This window comes from Balaenoptera physalus (assembly GCF_965194825.1).
Source record: "Balaenoptera physalus genome assembly, chromosome: 11".
In the NCBI taxonomy this organism is placed as follows: domain Eukaryota; kingdom Metazoa; phylum Chordata; class Mammalia; order Artiodactyla; family Balaenopteridae; genus Balaenoptera; species Balaenoptera physalus.
The window spans coordinates 101081808-101094495 of NC_138896.1; the positions used below are offsets into that span (position 1 = coordinate 101081808).

Below are 12688 nucleotides of genomic sequence, written 5' to 3' on the forward strand. Positions count from 1 at the left end.
CCATATATTTTGCTGATGCAAATGGTGAAGGATCCCAAGGCAACAAGACAATTCAGGGTAGAAGTCTCAGGACACATCTCAGAATTCATCTGAGATAGCGACTGTGGCTGGGGAACTAAAGGGCATTTGGACCTTGAAAGTTAATAGCACCACACTCGCCACTGATTTCACGCTCAAAAAAAGAATTGTTTTTCTTATCCTGAATTCCCTTTACCCTCCCACCCCACCCTATTCCTTCTTTTTTTTTCTATTTCCTTTTTACATTTTACTTCATCTTTTCCATTCTCTGTGGTTTCCTCATTAGAAGACAAATTCTTAAATGCATTCTCAATACAAGCATGTATTCCCTTGGCTGGAAAGACATGATGACTTTAATTCACTCTAAGGTGTAAATGACTGCTAGCAAATCATTTTCAGAGGGAAGGATTTTCAGGGTATTCAACAGGCGATGGGGCGTTACAACCTGATTAGAAAGAAACACAGAATCTTCTAGGCACCTTTCTTGCAAGAAGAAAAAAAATTTTTTTAACATCTTTGTTGGAGTATAACTGCTTTACACTGATGTGTTAGTTTCTACTGTATAACAAAGTGAATCACCTATACATATACATATATCCCCATATCTCCTCCCTCTTGCATCTCCCTCCCACCCTCCCTATCCCACCCCTCTAGGTGGACACAAAGCATCGAGCTGATCTCCCTGTGCTATGTGGCTGCTTCCCACTAGCTATCTATTTTACATTTGGTAGTGTATATATGTCCATGCCACTTTCTCACTTTGTCCCAGCTTACCCTTCCCCCTCCCTATGTCCTCAAGTCCATTCTCTATGTCTGTGTCTTTATTCCTGTCCTGCCCCTAGGTTCTTCAGAACCATTTTTTGTTTTTGTTTTTGTTTTTAGATTCCATATATATGTGTTAGCATACAGCATTTGTTTTTCTCTTTCTGACTTACTTCACTCTGTATGACAGTCTCTAGGTCCATCCACCTCGCTACAAATAACTCAATTTTGTTTCTTTTTATGGCTGAGTAATATTCCATTGTATATATGTGCTACATCTTCTTTTTTTTTTTTAAACATCTTTAATTGAAGTATAATTGCTTCACAATGGTGTGTTAGTTTCTGCTTTATAACAAAGTGAATCAGCTATACATATACATATATCCCCATATCTCCTCCCTCCCGCATCTCCCTCCCTCCCACCCTCCCCCTCCCACCCCCCCAGGCAGTCACAAAGCACTGAGCTGATCTCCCTGTGCTATGTGGCTGCTTCCCACTAGCTATCTATTTTACATTTGGTAGTGTATATATGTCCATGACACTCTCTCACCCTCTCACATCTCACCCCTCCCCCTCCCCATATCCTCAAGTCCATTCTTTAGTAGGTCTGTGTCTTTATTCCCATCTTGCCACTAGGTTCTTCATGACCTTTTTTTTTTTCCTTAGATTCCATATATATGTGTTAGCATACTGTATTTGTTTTTCTCTTTCTGACTTACTTCACTCTGTAGGACAGACTCTAACTCCATCCACCTCATTACAGATACTTCCATTTCATTTCTTTTTATGGCTGAGTAATATTCCATTGTATACACGTGCCACATCTTCTTTATCCATTCATCCGATGATGGACACTTAGGTTGCTTCCATGTCCTGGCTATTGTAAATAGAGCTGCAATGAACATTTTGGTACATGACTCTTTTTGAATTATGGTTTTCTCAGGGTATATGCCCAGTAGTGGGATTGCTGGGTCGTATGGTAGTTCTATTTTTAGTTTTTTAAGGAACCTCCATACTCTTCTCCATAGTGGCTGTATCAATTTACATTCCCACCAACAGTGCAAGAGGGTTCCCTTTCTCCACACTCTCTCCAGCATTTCTTGTTTGTAGATTTTTTGATGATGGCCATTCTGACAGGTGTGAGGTGATACCTCATTGTAGTTTTGATTTGCATTTCTCTAATGATTAGTGATGTTGAGCATGCTTTCATGTGTTTGATGGCAATCTGTATATCTTCTTTGGAGAAATGTCTATTTAGGTTTTCTGCCCATTTTTGGATTGGGTTGTTTGTTTTTTTGATATTGAGCTGCATGAGCTGCTTGTATATTTTGGAGATTAATCCTTTGTCAGTTGCTTCGTTTGCAAATGTTTTCTCCCATTCTGAGGGCTGTCTTTTCATCTTGTTTATGGTTTCCTTTGCTGTGCAAAAGCTTGTAAGTTTCATTAGGTCCCATTTGGTTGTTTTTGTTTTTATTTCCATTTCTCTAGGAGGTGGGTCAAAAAGGATCTTGCTGTGATTTATGTTATGGAGTGTTCTGCCTATGTTTTCCTCTGAGAGTTTGATAGTGTCTGGCCTTACATTTAGGTCTTTAATCCATTTTGAGTTTATTTTTGTGTATGGTGTTAAGGAGTGTTCTAATTTCATTCTTTTACATGTATCTGTTCAGTTTTCCCAGCAGCACTTATTGAAGAGGCTGTCTTGTCTCCATTGTATATTCTTGCCTCCTTTATCAAAGATAAGGTGACCATATCTGGTTGGGTTTATCTCTGGGCTTTCTGTCCTGTTTCATTGATCTATATTCCTGTTTTTTTGCCAGTACCATACTGTCTTGATTACTGTAGCTTTGTAGTATAGTCTGAAGGAAAATAGTTTTGATGTTTTTCTATTAGTGATTATGAGGCCTCTTAACTCAAATACACTTGGATTTATACTTTTTGATCCAAATTGTCATTACTTTTGGATCACCCCAGGTAGAAGTTCCAATGATATTGTCCAAGTTAATTAATCTTATAGAAAATTTAGGATGGCTGCCCATTTCTGGTGTAGTGAATTTTCCAGTTCCTAACAGAAAATCACCCACAGAGACTTGGCTGCTCCTTTCAACAAATGAAAGGGAACACACTAATTTCTTAGCTCATCCCAGGATACATGACAGAACCATGAATCGAAGATCAGAGTTTTGCTTGATTCAGCCACCAAATGCCACTTTCTTCTCAGTGTCATATAGCCATGACACTTGAATCTCTGCTCATCCTGACTCTAGCCAAGAGATAATTGCTTAGACTCAAGCCTAGGCATGCAGTACACATTGGCTTCCTGTTGGGAACCACACTCAGAGAGAGAGAGAGAGAGAGAGAGAGTGTGTGTGTCAACCTTTGGTTCTTATGTAGCTTTTGCAAAGAATTCTTGTCATCGATGATTCCTCCTTGCAATTTTTGGAATACTAAGACTATATAACAATTTATTAGGAGCCTCTGTAGCGACACCTAAAGACTGTGGGAAAGATGAAAACAGTGCACACAAAGGACAGGCGGACTTGCTGGGGCTCAGCGTGCTGTTTGCTCTGTTTGTATGTCATTTACTGCTGCTGGCAATTTTAAGAATATATTCTTCATTGCATATCTGAAATGAAATACGTTTGTCTCAACTTACCCTAATTCAGGCTTTGAAAAAGTTTATCTTACTTTGGAAAAATAGTTTAAGCAAAGCACTTGAAGGAAAACAGGTTAGAGAAAATGTCTCCAAAAACTCAATGTCTTCATTAGTAGAAGTTACAGCTACCCCACTCATCTTTTAGATACTGAAATTTGACCTAACAAAATGAAAAATATATAATCCAATTAAATATCAGGGAACTCCAGTGGTTAAGTATAAATACAATTAATGAATACAAAGGACTTTCATAGTGCAGTATATTTTACAGTTATTTATAATAGTAATAAAATAAAGATAATAAATACCTTGGAACCTTTATTAGTTGTAAGAGTTTATAGTGCTTGCAGTTACTGTGTTTTGTTTTGTTTTATTTTTCTTAGAAAACAGGTTGAAACCTCTAATTTATTTTATGAACTGCCAAAGTTTGCAAAAGAGTCTAGGAACTCATCATGATTTGCCCCCTTCCAGAAATTCGTATATTCCTCAGAAATGAATTCTACTTAAAACTTTCTGATTAATTCAATCATTTCTGAGTGTTCTGGGAAATAATTTATTTAATAATCTCTGCTTTGGAAAAGATATTTGGAAAAAGAAAGAATCATTAATAGAGTATGAAATAGGTTTCTTAGTTGACCCCAAAGAGGGTGGGGGATTAGACTGTGGACTCAGAGTTTATAAGAGAAGAGGAAGAAATATGGAAGCAGTCATTATAAGTACAGGAGGAAAACACAGCTGTTAGAACTCATGGCCTGTGGCTATTCTGGACCACAGTTAGGAGAATGGTAAAGTAGATCTAGGCGGTAGGCCAGGCATGTGACCCAAAGTAAATCTGTTGAACTGTATGTGCCTAGACTCTTGAACCTCAAAACATTCTCGTTCCTATTGGAAAAAAAAAACCACTATTATTTTCTGAAACCACACACACACACACACACTCTACAGTGCTCGTACACTGGGCATCTTTGCATTATTAGGAATTGATGGTAGGAAGGGCATCAAAGCTCGACAGAGTGGAGAAGTGTTCGTGAGAAGTGTTTGTGATAGAAAGGATTTTAGTACTTTAGAAGGCAAGCGTGATCACAGAATTCTTAAATCATGGCAAATAACTCATTTCTTTTTGCCCTATCAGACATCTGATATTTCAAAAATGAACAGCTCTTACATTTTTGCAGTTACGGCAAGGCCTTCTCTTGACTACCATGTCCTGGCTGCTGACCGGTGCTCCGTCATCTGGTGTCACTTTCCACCTTGCTCATCTCACTGCAGCTACTCTGTTCTTATTTTAGTTCTGTGCTCCGATCTCTTTTCCAACACCTAGCCTCACACTTTCCCTCAGAGGGAGAATCTTTCTCTTTCTTTCTTTCCCTTTCTTTCCTTCCTTTCCTTTCTTTAACCTGCATGCCTTCCTATCAGCCTTTCTGTCTTCCATTCTCTTTTCTTTTTCTTTATTCTATCTCTCAGCTCCTTTTGTAATTAGTCCCTTCTCATGTTTATGTCCTGCCTGACATGTTTCTTACTTGGAGATACTTTTCCTGCGCACCTCATCTAAGATGAGTTCACCCATCTTACCCTCAGCTGTTAACCGCCTTGATATCGCATTTTCACTTAAGAAGTATTAAAATAAGAATTTTTTATTCTGCACTTCTTTGATATTGATATTTACATCTATCAGAATAATTTAACTCTGGGACATGAATTCTTATGACTGTCTAAAAACATTTTGAGGGTGTATACTAAAGAGTTTCTGTTTTTCAAAACTGTTCATGAATCATTTTAGTAAGTAAAACGAAGACAAGGACTACACATTTTCATTCATTCCAATTTCCATAGAATCAATCGACAAATATTTTTTTCTCTGCAGAGAGATCAAGATGGTTTTCCTCCCAGATACTTTAATTTTCTATTCTTAGATTTGTATGTATATATCTTTGAGTGTGTGTGTGTGTGTGTGTGTGTGTGTGTGTGTGTGTATATATATATATATATATACACACACACATATATATATATATATATATGTAAAAACTGTATTTCCTCCCACTCAAATGTGGAAGGAATAAAAGATGATGCTTTATTCCTCCATAAGTGTACTTCAGAAAAAACTTAAACTTCCTAAGGGAATGTAGTTCATTATGAGGTGACTACTCAGTGAAGTCATAGTTCACACTTACTATCAAGGTTATTGATCCCATCTCAGAGGGTGTTCCATTGTTTCCTTCCCAATGTAGGCCCCCTCGAGGTGCACAGGGATACCTATCTGTGCCCACAGATTTGACAAAGGGGCCTATGGTCTGCATGTTCTTCTCTTCCTGACTTATAATAAATTCTAGATTACCCATAAGTGATCTTAACTAGACTCTGAGCCATGGTTTCACATCTTGCTCTACCTGCTGCTGAAGTAGCTTAAAGCTGGTATAACTCATGGTCTGTTCAGAGTACAGTGGTTCCCTTTCCGCAGTAACTTGGCTCCATCTTGATTTTCTTTGCTTCAGATGCTCTGAGTCTCCGAAATGCCTGCTTTCCAGGTCCTGGCGTAGACTATTCATGTCAAGGCATCCATCCCATGGCTACCTATTCCCTCACCATGGTGGTCTTAGCCTCCCAGCAAGTTTAGCTCTCAATGCTCAGCAATTCCACTGGGGGCGTACCAGGCCTTCTAGATCCCTCTCCCATCCTGTGCAGACCTGACAGTATCTCATGTCTACTCTCTTCTTAAACATATCAAGCCACTGTCTTTCCTTATCTATAAACAACAGCTAGCAAATCCTTTTCAGAGGGAAGAACTTTCAGGGTATTTAGCAAGTGAAGAGGCATCACCATGCAATTTAAAAAGCAGACCTTCAAAGCAAACTAATTTTCTAGGTACCTCCCTTGAAAGAAAAGGTTTTTTTAAAGGTTATATATAAATGACTGTGAGACCGCTAACTAAAATACACACCTAATTAATATTTTTTTAATCCAACACTGCCTTCTACCTTGTTAGATACAAGATCCCTTGCAATTTTGAGATTCTGATATTGTTGTTGACATATAGGGTATTAGATAAGTTTTTTCTAATAGGAAAAAAAAATAAGTCAGCATTGAGACTTGAAGCTGAATAGTGACTGTGTTATTCTGGGCTGAACTTGCTCTATTTTTACCTGAGGTAACAAACTTCATGTCCAAGCCTTCATGGTAGAATGGGCACAAAGAAAGAAATTGGCTTACCAGTAAGAAGAGGTACTAGGAAAGTGTTTCAAATATTGACATCTGGTATCATATATTATGTTTAGTTTGGACAGAATAGTCTTTTATTTACTATGACTGGCCTCACTGGTCAATTAATGACAGAAATAATTTAAAGAGGGGAGTCATTTAAAAATGTTTGATATAGATGTACTGTTTTAACTGTCATTCACTTTATAATAATTTGAAGCAGGGCTACATTTACTGTTATTTGTTTTATGTTTTTGTTTTATTTTGTTTCTTAACATGAATTTACTTATCTTGTATAAACTATTTATAATGCATTGTCTTTTATTTCCATGTTGTTTGTCTTTTTTAAGTGAAATGAGAACGTAAATGTATTTGTAAAATGATCCAAGACTATAATCTTCATAGATTTTATATTCCTCTGCCTAATTTTTTAAATTTATGTTTTTCTATACATAATTCAAGACTTTGTTTGTAACCTGCTTAAGTATTTTGAAACCGTTAAGCACAGACTTCAAAAGAACTGCTCTTTTCATGCTCATATTCCATTAGGTTATATAAATAACAAAGAAGTAATGAAAAGGACACCTGGGGGAAAAAAACATTTGAGAAAAAGCACAAATTATTCTTGATAAACATGCAGCTTATCTGGTGGTGGCAGAAATGGGAGAGTGTTAGACCATAATTTAGTATCCTGGTGCAGTCCTTGGTTGATGAACATAAGTTTTAAGTTTTGCAAAGAAAATTGGGATTCTTAGTTAACCCAATAGGTTAGTTAAATTGAGACCAGTTAAAAGGGCTTCTCCCATGTTTACACACATTTTATATAATAATATCAATCATGCATGTATTTTGTATTTCTTTTCTTTTTTCTTTTAGCTTGGCTGAATTCAGTAGCCTTCTGGAGCCCCTTCTCCTGGACACCTACTCAACTCTGTGTTGGGAAGACCAAGGTGAATAAGGACTGGACTCTGAATGCAGTGAGGGTCTAAAAGGGAGATAACAAACACTCATCCGTGTTTTATGTAGTAAATCCCACCAAGCACAAAAACTAAAAGTACATCGTTTCACTTATTAAAAATCGGCCCCTATGTCATTTATTCTTATGCCAGTTTTTCTTCAGTATTTTATGTAAAATTTTACTTGATAATTTAGATCAAGTTTTAAAGATGTAAGAATATCTGGATAAAAGTATGTGCCCTTGTCACTAATTGTCAGTCTACATTAGCTACTATTTATTTTAAAGTACTTCATTCCAGTGTGAGGAGGGTTACATTTAAATATTTCTCAGTCTCCTGAGATTTCTGATTCATACATGTAGCTCTGAAATACTGTGAGCAGGATGACATCCAATGCTTTTACAGATTTTTTTTTTTTTTTTTGGCTTGTGAACTGCTGTGTGCCAAATGCCCCATTCATAACATCTCTTAACTCTGATAATGAGTAGATGTCATTATTTTGCCTTCCAGCACTTCTGATCAATATCAGGCTAATATTATTTTCTCTCTGATTTTCCTTTATATTTTCGAAATTTATAGCAAACACAAAATGAAATAATTATTTAATGTTTAACACAGTACAATTTTTTTTTAAAGACTGCCTTCTGAGTCCTTGCAACTAGGATCGACTTTATTAGAAGTTTCAAAAATTATGAAAATATTTTAGCATAAATATTTATTTAGTGGTACCCTTAACAATGAATTTATGAGTTTTTTAGGCTACTTTTCAAACTCATTTTAGTTTCAATTAAGATTTGGTGGAATATTTTTTTCACTCATATATAAGAAAATATAAGACTTAAAAAGGAAATGTAAGTCACATTCTTTAGAATTATCTTTCTGTTTATACCTAGTATTTCTTAGTTATCTTAATAAAATTGCGAACCCAGTGCCTGACACATATTTGGCACTCAGAAAAGTGTATTAAATGAATGCATTCAAACTGAAATAACGTAACTGCTTAGTTAAGGCTTCTCTTGTTTTAAGTGTTTTTTTTACAAGATTTTTTCATTTTAAAAGAGATAATAGAGACTTTAGGAACTGAAAGGTAATGTTAATAGGAATCATAGCAATTATCTCGTCTATCTTCTCCAATTTTCAGATGAAGCTGACAAAGAAATTAAGTGATTTAACCAATGGCAAGTTAAATAGACTTCAAACTTTCAGATGTATTATTAAGTCATGTAGTTAATTTGGTTCACAGTTTTGATTTAACCACATGTATTAAGTATGTGTAATGACGAAGGCACTCTAATGAGTGCTGAGCTTAAAAAAAAAAAAAAGAAACACGAAATTCCTACCCAAGGTTTGTAAACTACGGACTAGTATTTGGGAACCACTGAAATTTGATTCTTAGGCTCAGGACTGGAGTCTGGGCGGGAGATACTGATTTGAGAGTCATTAGTATACACTTATAATTGAACACATGCAGTGAATGAGATCACACAAGAAGAGGAAATAAAACAAAATAAATAGTAGAACTAGCAGTGGATTCCTGGTGAAGATGTATTTATAAGATGATACAAAGAGAATCAAGGGGGAAAAGAGACATATAAAAGGAGTGAGAATCAGATGATAAATGGTTCCTTGAAAATCAAGGGACAAAGAGAACCAGGTAGTAAATGATGGGAGGTTTCTTGTACCTTGCAGAAAACTCAATTATGATGAAGACTTAAAAGACACTATTAAAATCAGACATTCAGCATCATTGGGGATTCTTGCAAAAGTGCTTTGCTGCAAAGGGAGTAACATATTATGAGCCACAATGAAGATTGCAAATTCTTGGAAAGAAGGAAAGAGGAGGAAAGAAATAATACAAATAAAAGACCAGCATTTTCCAGAATGAGTTCTGCTATCTTCACAGGTTTTAGTAGCTATTACTTGAAAAATATAAAGGAGAACGTTGGGGTAGAGTTCACTTGTGAGATATCTTGAGGAAACAATTTAAAAAGTTAATTTTGCTGCAGGAGTTCAGAAAATTTATTTAGCAAATGGGAATGGAGAATATCCACAAGAGGGTATATTTGGTCATCTATTTTCTTTAAAAAAAAAAAAAAAAAAGAACACTTTTTGGGATTACTATTCTATATTAGTCACTTGGGAAATTTTGCTTTGGAATAAAAAGATAAAGCCAAGATGTTTAACACTAATAGAAAAAGAAAGAAGGGAAAGAAACAACAGCAATTTAAAAAAATTCTCCAGCTTTATTAAGATATAATTGACATATAACATTGTGTAAGTTTAAGGTATACAATATGTTGATATGATACATTTATATATTGCAAAGTGATCACTAACATAGGCTAGCTGACACCTCCATCATGTCACATAACTACCATTTCTTTGTTGTGGTGAGAACATTTAAGGTCTACTCTTAGCAACTTTCAAGTATATTAAACAGTTTTATTAGCTAAAATCACCGTAATGTAATTAGACCCACAGAACTTATTCATCTTAAAACTGGAAGTTTGTACTCTTTGGCTGACATCTCCTGATTACCCCCAACCCCCTGCCTCTAGTAACCACCATTCTAGCCTCTGTTTCTATGAATTTGACTTTTTAAAAATTCCACATATAAGTGATATCCTACAGTATTTGTCTTTCTCCACCTTATTTCAGTTAGCATAATGCCCTCAAAGTCCACCCATGTGATAGGTTGAAAGAAACCTTGTTTGTGTTGAGGTGTGAATCCCTTCTACTCCAAGATAAGTTTGATTAGATTTGAAAGCCCAAATATTGGAACTTCAATATGTTTAAAGGTTCAGTGCAAATAAAGACCTTCTGAAGTCAAGTGTACACTCAAATAGTGACAGAGCCATGCAACGAATTTCTATTTGTTTGTGTTTTCTTCACAAAGACATCCAGGAAAGATGCATCAAAGGGAAAACCTAGCAGAAAATCTTAAACCAAAATAATTGGTAAGGCTGATTAAGAGAAGAGAAAGCATGAAGCAAAGAAACTTAGTAAGTACTTTTTTCCAGCTTTATTTTGATATAAATGATATATAACATTGTGTAAATTTAAGGTGTACAACATGTTGATTTGGTACACGTATATATTGCAAAATAATTACTACCATAACATTAGCTAATACCTGAATCATGTAGCATAATTTCCATTTATTTTTTGTGGTGAGAATATTTAAGATATACTCTCTTAGCAACTTTCAAGTATACAGTACAGTATTATTAACGTAAATTACTATACTGTACATTAGATTCCCCAGAACTTATTTATCTTATAACTAGAAGTTTATAACCTTTGACCAACATCTCACTTCTCTGCCGCCTCCCAGCTCCTGGTAGCCACCCTTTTTTTCTCTGTTTCTACAAGTTTTATGAATTTTGGGTTTTGTTTGGTTGGTTTTTTTAGATTCCATATGAAAATGAGATCATACAATATTTGTCTTTCAGTGTCAGGCTTATTTCATTTAGCATGGTGCCCTCAAGTTCTATCCATGTTGTCACAAATGGCAAGATGTCTGTCTTTCTCATGGCTGAATAATATGTACATATATATACACACCTGCCCCACCTCATCTTTATTCATTCATCTGCTGAGGAACAGTTAGGTTGTTTCCACATCTTGGTTATTGTGAATAATGCTGCATTGAACATGAGAGTGCAGATATCTCTCCCTAGATCCTGTTCTCGTTTCCTTTGTATATATACCCAGAAGTGGGATTGCTAGATCATATAGTAGTTTTATTTTTAATGTTTTGAGGAACCCTCTTAGTTTTCCATAGTGGCTGCACCAAGTTACATTCCCACCAATGGTGCAGGAGAGTTCCTTTTCTCTACATCCTCACCAACAGTTGTTGTTTCTTGTCTTTTTGATAATAGTCATCTTGACAGGTATGAGATGGTATCTCATTGTGGTTTTGCATTTTTCCGGTGATTAGTGATGTTGGGGACTTTTTCATGTACCTGTTTGACTGTCTTCTTTGAAAAAAATAAGGAAGATTGAAATCATATCAAATGCCTTTTTGGACCACGGTTGCATTAAACTAGAAGTTTTCCTAGTTTCCTAGTTTCTCCTAGTTTACCAGGAGAAAACTGAAAAATTAACCAATATGTGGAGATTAAACAGCATGCTACTGAACAACCAGTGGGTCAAGGAAGAAATCAAAAGAGAAATCAAAACCATTTCTTGAGACAAATAAAAATGAAAATACAATATACCAAAACTTATGGAATGCATCTAAAGCAGTTCTAAGAGGGAAGTTTTTAGTGATAAATACCTACAGGAAGAAAAAAGAAAGATCTCAAATAAACAACCTAATTTTATAACTCAAGGAACTAGAAAAAGAAGAACAAACTATGACCAAAGTTAGTGGGAGGAAAGAAATAAAGATCAGAGCAGAAACGAATGAATGAGAGACTAAAAAGAAAATAGAAAAGATCCCTGAAACTTGAGTTTTTTTAAAAGATAAACAAAACACACAGACCTTTAGCTAGACTTATCAAGAAAATAAAAGAGGATTCAAATAAATAAAATTATAAATGAAAGAGGGTACATTACAACTAGATACCACACAAATGGAAAGGAATATGAGAAACTACTATGAACAATTATACACCAACAAATGGACAAACTAGAAGAGATGAACACATTCTTAGTAAGTACTTCTACTGGTCTTACATTCCTGCTCATTTTCTGGCATTCCAAAATCTTATTTGAAATTTTTGGCATAAACATTCTTAGAAGAATCCACTGGTTAACAAAGAAAATTTTGTTTCATAATTAAAATTTTCTTTTCAATTCATAACTGTGTTTCTGTATGTGAGACATATTTTTTTCTTATATCAAGTGAATGCTGTCGGGAGTGATCTTCCATCGCTTATTCCTGTTTCTGGAACGTGGCTTGCTCTGTGGCTTGGCATTTTGGAGCTGTCCCTTTTAGACAAGTCTTGAATAAACCATCTTCTCACATAATTTGGCAGAAGCAAAATGGCATCCTCATGTAAAATGTCACCTGCTCTAGATTGGCATTATTCTTGAGATTATAAGCATTAGAATAATGCTCTAAGATTCCTCTCTGTTTATCGCAGAAATATTACTA

General features: G+C 35.5%; 1 protein-coding gene across 1 annotated transcript in view; it reads left to right on the forward strand.

Moving 5' to 3' along the window:
• Positions 1-12688, forward strand: part of GRM7 (glutamate metabotropic receptor 7) — a 1143247-nt gene that overhangs the window by 266691 nt on the left and 863868 nt on the right. The window contains exon 3 of the transcript XR_014250531.1: positions 7508-10589. The gene's annotated coding sequence lies outside the window, so the exon portion shown is untranslated. The remainder of the gene's footprint in view (positions 1-7507; positions 10590-12688) is intronic.